At 45.2% G+C, this 10,723-nt stretch overlaps 1 protein-coding gene across 18 annotated transcripts in view; it reads right to left on the reverse strand.

The window, feature by feature from the left end:
• PROM1 (prominin 1) overlaps nt 1-5,403 on the reverse strand; it is a 61,773-nt gene extending 56,370 nt beyond the window's left edge. For 6 of the 18 annotated variants that reach the window (XM_086888020.1, XM_023925476.2, XM_023925472.2 and 3 more), the window contains exon 1: nt 4,968-5,311. The gene's annotated coding sequence lies outside the window, so the exon portion shown is untranslated. Of the gene's footprint in view, nt 1-3,909; nt 4,290-4,615; nt 4,948-4,967 lie in introns of those variants that run through there. The other 12 variants (XM_023925477.2, XM_023925474.2, XM_086888026.1 and 9 more) reach the window with 10 other exon arrangements.
• Between the last annotated feature and the right edge of the window lie 5,320 nt (nt 5,404-10,723).

A 10,723-nucleotide genomic window follows, 5' to 3' on the forward strand; every position in this document is an offset into this window, starting at 1 on the left:
AGGAGATGTTAGCAACCACACTGAAATATGCTCAACACAAGCACACAGTAATTTAGAACACATAATACCATGAGAATTTTCCTATCTGGAAAATAATGTTCTGTTAAAGATTAATGAAAAAAAACGGGAAGTTCAAATCCAAAATATTAATTTTCCTTCTTTAATTTTTTGCTGAGACTAGTTTTCTTCAGCCTAAAAGACACTTTTTAGTGAAGTTTTATCATATGCACATCCTGCTATAAGATTGAATGTACAAATGGTCAAAAAGTGAAAACTGCTTAGGCTGTAGTTTATTATCAAATCTCCAGAAACAATACAGGACAAAATATCACAAGATCACAACTAGGTGAAAAAAAATCATTTTGCCTTTATGGCAGAACAGTGACAATTGTGCAAGTTTGATACATTACTGTTCTGATGCCAAAATTACCTTTGCTTTTACATATATTCTTCATACATATTCATAGGTCTGTGGACTATTACTGTATAGCTATATGGTTTCCTAGCTAACTCCAGTACTTTTCCTATCAGACAAATTCCTGAAGGCCAGTTCTAATCTGCTGCTTCTGGGAATCAAGGCCGAAGCACCTTCTCAGAACGCTTTCTCATGTTTTAGACAGAAACAAGGTAGAGTTTATAGCAAGGTAGCAAGGAGGGTGTGGGGTATTCAGAGGGAGTCAAAACGAGGGAAATTACTTCATTATCTGTACATTTATTTGGGGATTCTTGTCAATTATGCTAATTCACTTAACTTATAAAAGTGTAAAAGCCTTATATCATGTACATTTTCAAGGCAATTTCATGTCAGCACATTGTGCTCCTGGACGGACCTTCATTAAATGGTAACCACTTTTTATCACCTTAACCTTGTTTGGCTCTTGATTTTAGAGGCTCAAAGGCAACAGTTCGATTTTTTTCTTAAAAAGAGATCTTAACAATTTTTCTAAGTCAGGTTTAGTTTTCTGGAGATTTCTGAAGTACAGTTGCAACATTTCAGTGAGTCAGGAGAAAAAGCTCACACATGGTAACTGAGCCTTGATTCCAAAAGTTAAGGAAACATGCAAAAACATCCATCTCACTGAAATGTTAGGTGTGGTTGAGAAAGACAAAATTGAGAAGACGACGACTTTTCTCACGGGTGTCTTAAGGCAAAGCTCTTCGTAGTGTGCTCTGTTACGTTAGAGAGAGGGCAGAAGAAGATAAAGTATACACACAGTATTTTTTGTAATATTTTAGAATAAAGACAGTTTAAAGTCCATCTAATTGCACAAATAGGCAAATAAAACAGTTAAAATGTTCTCCCAATACAGGAGAACAATCACTACACCTTCTAAAAGTAAGTAGTCATGTATTAACCAAGATTAAGTGGGCAGTCTTAAGACAAGGACACTACTGAAATTGCAAGGACACTCCCTGTACTGCGAAAACTAGCAATATTCCGGTAAGTAGAAAAACGTAAGTCTCCACAGTTTTACACAGTTTTCAGTCAAGCTTTTATAAAATTCAGGTGAATTTCCTGCAAATCAACAAATCTGCAGAATTATGACCATACTCTCTTCCTCTCCCTTTTCTGGCAAATATATTACAGTAAACACAATATACACAATCTATACTGGGCAATTCTTACAGACTGACATCAGTTCTTCTCTATACTAATATAGAGAACATATAAAACACAAATATTTTCAAGGTTACATTAATAATCAGGAACTTGCAGAAACACTATTAAACCTGTAACTTAAGATCCCTCTAAGCATCTAATATATATTCAACCTACCTAAAAATAACTCAGATGCAAAAAGCTCCCAGCAGTTCTCCTTTTCTTGCTATCTAAAAGAAACTTAGCTAGGAGCTTATTAGTAGTTATATATGCTAGACAAACAGCATTAAAGAGGACAAATCTATCCCTGAAATCTGTAATTCTGAGAACTGAAAAATTACATACACAGGAGTGACACAAATAAAGAGAACTGAATAGCAGTTTATGCTAATCTTCACTGCAGCATGTGGGCATCTCATTTCCTCAGACACAGTGTGGCACCACTGCAGTCAATGAGTTACAGGAACTGCCAGTACAACTCTCTCCAAGTTCAAGTAAACAGTGAATAAAAAGAAGCTGTGTGAAACTTTGAAATGTTCACAGTAATTATCAAATAAGCTACCGATTTCATTACTACACACCCTGTGAAGTATTTAACAAGTTAAAATGAAGATTTTCATTATTATGTGTGGTTTGCAAATGTCCATTTGGAAAAGACTCAAGCTTTTGCATTTTATTCTGTGGGTGACACTAATACTCTATACATACAAGTCACTAAGCATAACTCCTGGGGTTTTAAACACTACCTGTGGAAAAGACCATGACCCAAATATGCAGCAGCATTATCATCTTAGATATATCCTATCTGTTACTAAAAATATTTTCCAAAACCAATCTCTGCTTTAAGTTTAACAAGGGAAGAGGAGATGGAGCTGGAGATGCTGTAGTTCAGCAACTTCCATGATACATCAACTCTGAATAACAGAGCTCAGAGGCAGCATGATGTCCAGCTCTTTGTTCCAATGGGACTGGCCTCCTTCTGTGTAACACTGCAATCCATGCAAATAGAACACTGCAGTGCAGTGATGCAACCATGATTAACCCTGTGAACAGAAATTCAATCAACCAGGGGCTAGACTGCTAAAGCTTAATGGGAGTGCCTGCTGGCAGTGAACCAGGATGGGCTGGGATGGTGGTTGATGCAGTTGTCCATAGGAAGCCCACAAAGGTTCGGAGTACATTTGTTACATTTTTTCAATTACACATTTTAAAATCCAAATCCATAATCCCTGCACACCACGCCAGCAACCACCAGAAGTGAAATTAAAACACGGTGACAGGAAACACATGAAACTGCTAAGCATGGATAAAAAAAAACCAAACCCACACCACCACCTTCCCATTCAAGAGACCAAACAGAGCAAGCCAAGGCAGATACTGGCAGGTTAAAAAGGTATCATTTTCTGTTACAAAATCTGCCCAGGCCTACCAACAATTACAACCTGTTGCCATAGGAGGATTAAGAGGCAGATAAACCTAATAAACACTAGGGACTGCAGAACAGAGCTTGGCAGCACCGAGAAAAACTAAACAAATAGCATCTTCCACACAAGGCAACCTTGGTACCCATCCGACTTGACTGCTGTATGTGCAAATCAAGGAAATGCTCATGTCAGGAAAAACTGAATATTCAGAATCCAGTTTGCTTTGAGCAGCTTCTTACTAATTTCAAAATTAATAAACTAAAAATAATAAAAAAAAAAATCTGTTTTACAAGTCACAGCCATTTGCAAGCAGAAGCACACTTCCAGGTTAGAAACCTTCCCCCAAGTATAAGCAGGTCTGATTTTCAGCTGACTGCCTAAATAAAGTACATTTTCACTAACCAAACAAAATAATTTATTTAATTTGATTCTAAGTGGTGTATTTACTCCAGTATTCATAGAATATTCTTTGTTAAATTACTTTTCAGCATCACATAGAAAATTGTTAAACACTGGAAGTCCAGCCCATAAACAGGCAGTTTTTGGCAAGTGTGAACCGATAAGCGCTGTGTATGTGTCCCAACACCAAGGTACCCGACGCACGTATTTCCCACTAGTAGCTGAGACCAAGCCTTTCCTTCACCTTCTTTCCAATCACTTAAACTGTAGAGACCTCTTCCTCTAACAGGCTGCCTAGTCCTTATCTGCAAACTGCAGAGGAGCGCGGGTACCGCAGCTCTGCCTCTGCTGGAGCACCGACCGATGTGGTAGTTTCTTTATCGGCTCCTCTGCATCTGTGTGCAGAAGACACAGCCCATGTCTACCACCACAACTGCCCCTTCTCCCCAGCCCTCGGATGAGGTCCCTGCTCACTGCAGGGCTCACCTCTGCTGAGGAAAACGTTTGGTCAGCCGGGGTGGGCTGGCGCGATCTGCCCAGGTGCACAGCGAGCAGGCAGCGGCAGCACCGCCTCAGGGAGCTCCTCCGAGGCGGGCGGCAGCCGCCGCAGCGCTGCTGTGCCGAGCGAGGAGCCCGCAGGAGCGCACGGGCCCTCTCCCCGCTCACATCCACCGCAGAGCCCGGGCTGCGGGTCGCCTCCCTGCTCCCCCCCGCCCCTGACGAGCCGATTTCGAGGACAGCACAGCCCCGTCCCTGTCTGCCTCCCCGAGACGGCTCAGACGAGCCCCACCGCCCGCCTTGCCCCTCCTCGCCCCGGGCAGGTGCCCTCAGCGGCCGCCCTCTCTTCCTCCTCCTCCTCCTCCTCCTACTCCTCCTCCTCCCCCCTGTGGGGCGGCTTCCCCTCTCCCCGGAGATCCCCGGGGCTCTACCGCCCAGCTCCCGCCGCTCCACTCAGTTCATCTGCCGGTAGCTCACAGCTGTCCCCGACCTCTCCCCAGCCGCCGCCGCCACACACGACCCCGTGTGGGAAGGGAACGCGTACCCCGGGTCCGCCGCCACTCTCTGCTCGGCGGGCGGACCCGCCCTGGCTCCCCGCGGACCGGCTGCATCCCCCCGCCGTGCCGCAGCCCCCTCTCCGCGGCTAAACCCGTGTCTCCCGCCATCCCGCTCCCCAGCCCCCCGCAGCACTGACCTGCCCGCCGGCCGCCCCTCTGCCCCCGCCTCACCCCGCGCTCTCCGGGCGCCTCCATCCCGCCGCTCCCACAGGTCGCTCTCCCAGCCCCTGCTGAGCCCCCTGGGATCCCTTCCCGCGGGCAGCCCCATTCCCTCAGGCACCCGCTCCCCCTCACCCGGCTTCCCACGGAGCTCCCCCGCCCGCCGAAGCTCTCCTCCCGAGAGGAAAGGGGCCGCGCTCTCCCGGCCAGGACCTCCCGCCCGCAGTGCGAGAAGGCGGAGGAGCCTCATCCCCGCCTGCTGCTCCCCATGGCTCCGCCGGAACTGGCCGGGACCCCTGTTCACGAACCCCCCCGCTCGCAGACACTCACCGGTCGAGAAGGGACAGCGAGGCGGAGGCGGCGGGGCACGGCCAGCACAGCACAGCCCGCTCCGCCTCAGAGCGCCGCGGCAGCCGTGGCGGCGGTGCTGCCCGCGCATGGATTATGGAGGGCGGGCTCTGCCCCGGGCCGGGGCTGCAGGACCACCCCGACAGGCCGGGATGGTGGGGGGAGGAAGAGGAGGAGCGTGAGGGGTTTAACCCCGGCGGGATGTGCCGGGCGAGCGGAGCCGGAGATAGGCTGCGTGCCGCGGTCGGTCTAGCGCAGCCGAGCGGGTCAGGCTGAACCCGCACCCCTGCGAGTGCGCAGCGATCCTGACCTGTTGCATCCCGGGCAGGCTCCCGCCCTGTTCCCGGCCGGCAAGATCCTCCGCCACGCCTGGACCCGCGGCCGGGCTTCGCCGAGGCACATCCCGCCTCGCCGTCCCGGACATGGCCGTGCCATCTCCTCTTGGCCATTACCTCTCGACTCTGATTCGAGGCGGGTTTGCTTTTCCCATCAAGATGACTTACTTACCTATTAGCTTTTGAAAAAAAAAAAAAATCTTGTTTTACTCCTCTCGAGAGGTGTCCTTATTTCCTGATGGGTTTAGCGTTTCCTTTAAGGCTGTTATCAATGTTCCGAAATGTTCTCTGTTCCCGAAGGTCAGTGATTTATTGATAAAACGAGAAGTGTTTCTTGTACAAGTTGCAATACAGTAACTTACGTGTTCAAAGGCTGTTGTGGTTTCCTTCTGCCTTGGTGCAGATTTTTTTTGTGCTTTTGATTTTTATTTGCATATTGATATTTATTTATTTTTATTTTATTTTAACTTTGGTGCGTTAATGTGGTTTTTCTATTGCAATAGTAAAATATGAACATGATTCTTGCCTCTGTTACTACACCCTCCGTTATTCAGCATCACAAATGCATTGCAAGACAAAGCAATTTTTGCTGGACATCAAGGTTATGCTGGTTCCTTGGAAATCAGTAAAAAAACTGATGGAGAAGGCAGTCTCATTTTTGAAGGCAGAAACAAAACAAGGCTACAACTGTGGCATCACTCTGCATTGCTAATTTAAGCCTGGCCAATTATCCAACAGTTTTCCCACAGGCAGTATTCGGTGTTGCTGAAATCTACCTGTATTTCAGCTCAGGGCATTTGCCAGCAATGTACATCAAAGAACAACTTGCTACACTGGCAGCACACGCAACAATTATCCTGACCAGAGCTAATCCTAGCTTGTTCAGCAGGAGGATATGTAAAGGCACAACCCAAAATAGAGTGGTACAGAGCTCAGAGAAAGGCTCTTGTGCAAGTTCTTGTTATAGTTGTCATAGGCACCCTAAGCCAGGTGTCAGAGAGGAACAACAGAGTAGCCTGGGGAAAACAGAACACCTTGACAGATGGACAAATCTGTTATATTAGTCAGATAGTCTGACAAAGAGAATTGCAGTTCCTGTCTTAAGCTTTAGATGAAGCTTGTTCTAAATATAAGAGAATATTCCTTCCAGATAATGGGTTGTGAGTGCCCAACACTGTTAATGAGACCACATGGTGAGTTTGATTCCCTTGTTTCCATTCAGGGTTAAGCCAGAAAGACCAAGTCCTACTGACCTCAGTGACTCATTGACTGATTTTAAAATGCAGAGTGAAGGCATATGGCTATAGCAATAGATATCTGCAAGGATGGAATAGTCTGTAGGAACTCAAAGAGAATGTGGGAATGCAGAGGAGAAGAGTGTGGAATGAAACTGCAGAAAATCTTGACTTGCTGGAGTCCAAATCATTTAGATTTTCTCTTGGGTTACTAATTTATACAAGTTAGAGGTTTTCTACCATTTATGGTAGGCTACCACAGTACTTCTGGGTGAGAAATGTCAGTAGTTTGCATAAACAAGGGCATGAAACTAGAGTAATAGGAAAAAGATACTAGCTTTCAGACAAAAATTGAACCTGAATCAAGACCAACACCACTAATGGAGGCATTTCTTCAGCAGACTAAACCAACACCTATTTCATGATTAGTATGTATGATAAGTCTGCTTATTCTCATGGATGTTGCTATCAATATAAGAAAGCTTTCCAGTCATATCTGAGTTTCTCTGTATTATTAGGATCTAGCCTGAAATAAAAGACTTGCCTAAGGTGTCTGGAAGTGACTGAGTTAAGATAATTTATGTTGTATTGGCTACTGAAAATGTGTTGTCTGAGTAGCACCTAGTTAGGATGTCAGAGCTTGTCACTGTGAGATGGTAAATGGAAGCATGACCTCTTCAGCTGCCTCCCGTCACATTGCTGGCAACCCCAGGCATGTGTCTGACCTGAAACTGCTCTGAGCAGCTGGTGACCTTTCCTTGATGTTTCTTCTCTGTTAACTGTACGTCAGGTAGAGGCAGACAACTGTAAAGTGGGAAACACTGCACTGGTTTGCAGCCCTTTCCCTCTTGTGTCTCTGCCATCCAAATCACAGCTGTGCGTGGGCTTGCTTAGCTGCACGCTCCTGTGGGCACAGCGAAGGATGTGCTGGTCTGCGGTTTGCCTGCATGTGGAACACAGTCACATTAGAGAGGCACAATGTGTAAAAACACGGTGGACTCTTTGCAAGCTCAGAGACATCAAGAAAACTTGTCCTTGAGGGAATGCATCATCTTCTATCTGCTGTCCTTTGTGCCTTATTAGGGTCATTGGGCTAAATTTAATCAGGATGCCTTCTAGCTCTGTTTTTTATGGCCAAAACTTTTAAATGATGTCAGCACTCAGAGCTGTGGTCAGGTTCTTGAGGCAGCTGAACCCTAATTGCTCACATAAATGAGGAAGTAGTGGTTCAAACCACAGCACAGTAGGTGATAAGGCCTCTGAAAACCTGCTGTATAAGCATCCAAAACAGAAACAGCTGGATGAAAAAACCTGACCCATACTCTGTGGCGAGCATTTGAAAATCTGGTTGCATATCAATCATCTCTGTTATCTCAGAGGAAAATCCTCAGATAACAGGAAGATACATGAGATTTAGAGCTTAACTATAATGGTTGTATCATGTAATTGATTTTTAAGTAGAGCTTGTGATTAAAGGTCTATTAGAAAAATAGCCTTTTTCATTAGTTGGAGTCAAGCTAGGTATAATATTCCCTGAAGAGACTTAAAATCATAACTGCAAACTTTACACCTCCCAAAAAAGAAAACGGACAAGGTAGAAAACCTCTTACATTGTGTTTAGTCTTCCTCTGGATGTTTGTTTAGGGAGAGGAGGGTGCATGGAAGTGTGGAAGAGGAGCAGCATGCCTTCCGCACACCAGGGCTGTGGGGAAAAGTGATTTATGTAAACCCTCTGCCAAGAACATGTCAGAGTGACAGCATCCAACATTCTGCTAGCATCCCAAAATGGAGCTAGTCTACTTATCCCTCTTGCCAGCTCTACCCTTTAGCCCGATGCCTGCCCACTTTGCTCTGCTTTCTGTGGGTTACATTCCTTGAGTCCTTCACTGTCCTCTGCCACTGTGCATCCTGCCTGACTCTGCCCTTCCTCCTGCCACTCAATATCACCCTGCCCTTCAGGCCTGGCTTAGCCCTTTGGATTCTGCCAGCCCTCCCAGTTAGCAAATGCTGTCCAGCAGCACTCACCAGCTACTGGCATAGCCCATGCCCTCCTTCTGCTCAGCTCCCATCGTCACCCTTTCTCCCCTCTCCAACGTCCACAGCTGCAGCCTTCCTTATCCTTAATTCTTCTGTGGGATGCAAGGCTTAAAGGATTACAGGCTGTATGAGTTCACAACCCGAGCTCCAAGCTGTGAACTCTTCGAGGCTGGAGCCAGGCTCACCCAGGCTCTGCAGGCGCTGTGAGAGTAGAGGGCTGGAGTTAGAGCAAGCAGGAAGAACATGTTGCTATATTAGACACAAAACATGCAAAATTTGAAAGAATTATTGGAATCCATAAAAATGGTGGGAAACAGTACAATTGCTGTGTGCTATACTCTGACATGTACTTGCTTAATTTTTTACTCACAAGGAAAAATAAAAGAATGAAATGGACAATGTTACATTAATTCTCAAGCTTAGAAAACAATGTGACATTTCATTGTAGACCTTTGATTCATGCCAGTTTAGGATATGATTTCAGTAAGGACTGCCTTCATTTGAATGGAAGATTTATATCACTTTAGGATGCCTTCAGAGAGTTGATGTTTTGTCAGCTACACGTCTTGCCATTACACTGTTGTGCCCCTTTCTTGTGACTGTGATCAATCTGCATGTCAACTCGTCAGGGAACTTAAAAATTATACTCGTTGTTTTTCATCTGAGGAAACAAACCAGTAGTACTTGCTATAACAGATTTCACAGCTAAACAAAGATACAAAATGACAGGGATTACATGATGCATGTACTTGAAGCTTGTATCTTCTTTTATGAGCTCCCCCCCACTCTCCCACAGACTCACTCTGTTTTTCCATCATTTCTATGTTTTATTTCTGCTTGCAAGCTTTGACTCCTGGAATCCTGATAAGCTACAAAGTCAGGAATGCTTGAAATAAAAATGGGAAAGGCACATGTCTTTTTGGCACTAGAACAAAATTATAAACTCAAAATTAAATGTCTTTGGCTCCAGCAAGTCAAGATTTTCTGCAGCTTCATTCCATGCTCTTCTCCTCTACATTTTCACATTCTTTTCAAGTTCTTGACTTGGTTCAGATGTTGTTTGGTAACAGGCTGGGGTGCAGTGGCCAGCTACCACTCCAGATTTTGATTCCAGCTCCTGCACCTTACGCTTCTTAGGTAACAAAAAGGCCCTGGTCAGCATATCCAAGGTTCTTTCTGTGGGAACTGAATGTAATGAGTTGTCTGATAGAGGATATGGCCATATTAGCAAGGGCATTTCAGTTTGTTAGAAAGCAACTTACAGCTTTGAATGAACAGTTTCAAATGAAATCCTGAAAACCTCCTGCACATGTGTAATTTCACCTGATAAAGAAAGAGATTTTAAAAAAGGATGCTCCTGTTTACCGAACTTGAACACACCGTTTGGTGCCTTCCCCTTCGGAAATCAGGGTACTGCCATGGGACACAGGACTGTCTGTTCTCAATACTGGAAATGCCTTGCTTGTGACCAGTGCAGTTCTTTCTTGTCATACACTGATATCTTGTGGGGGACCTACAGGCTTCAGCTGGGCTGAGTCCCACAGGCACAGTCACAAAATTCAGTCCTAGCTAATGAGTTTGTCTGTGCAGATGATTCAAGAGGCCAGAAGCTGTATGTGGGACAGCCCAGACAGTTGCCTCACCTCAGGCTACTGTCATGGACACCTGGGGATTAGAACTGGTAGATTCTCCTTCTCTCTTGTGGCTTACTTATCTTGTTGTTTTTTTTTTAAATGAATGCATTTATAAATTTCTTCTGAAAGCCAAGAACTGAGATGGACTGCTTGGGCAGAGGCAAGAGAGGCTGTAATACACAGTTTACACGAGCTATGAATCCAATAAAAGTATCTGTATGTCAGTAAGAACAGAACACTACAAAAATACTTAATTAGCCAAACCGAGTACATACGTGAATGCTATCACAGAAGCAAAGTCATTGATCTGGATAGTCACTGTTCAGGAACAAAAAGATCCATTTTCATCACTATTTGTGACTCCATGACAAGCAGAAACCCCCTCAGCACAGGGTGACTATCCCATGCTTTCCACAAAATGTAATCCTACCTCAGGAGCTTAGCTGCTGCAGTGACCTTCTTTTGTCTTCTTGCTCTGTAGTAAATGCTGTCTGACA

Source organism: Cyanistes caeruleus, chromosome 5 (assembly GCF_971803275.1).
Source record: "Cyanistes caeruleus chromosome 5, bCyaCae1.hap1.1, whole genome shotgun sequence".
Taxonomy (NCBI): domain Eukaryota; kingdom Metazoa; phylum Chordata; class Aves; order Passeriformes; family Paridae; genus Cyanistes; species Cyanistes caeruleus.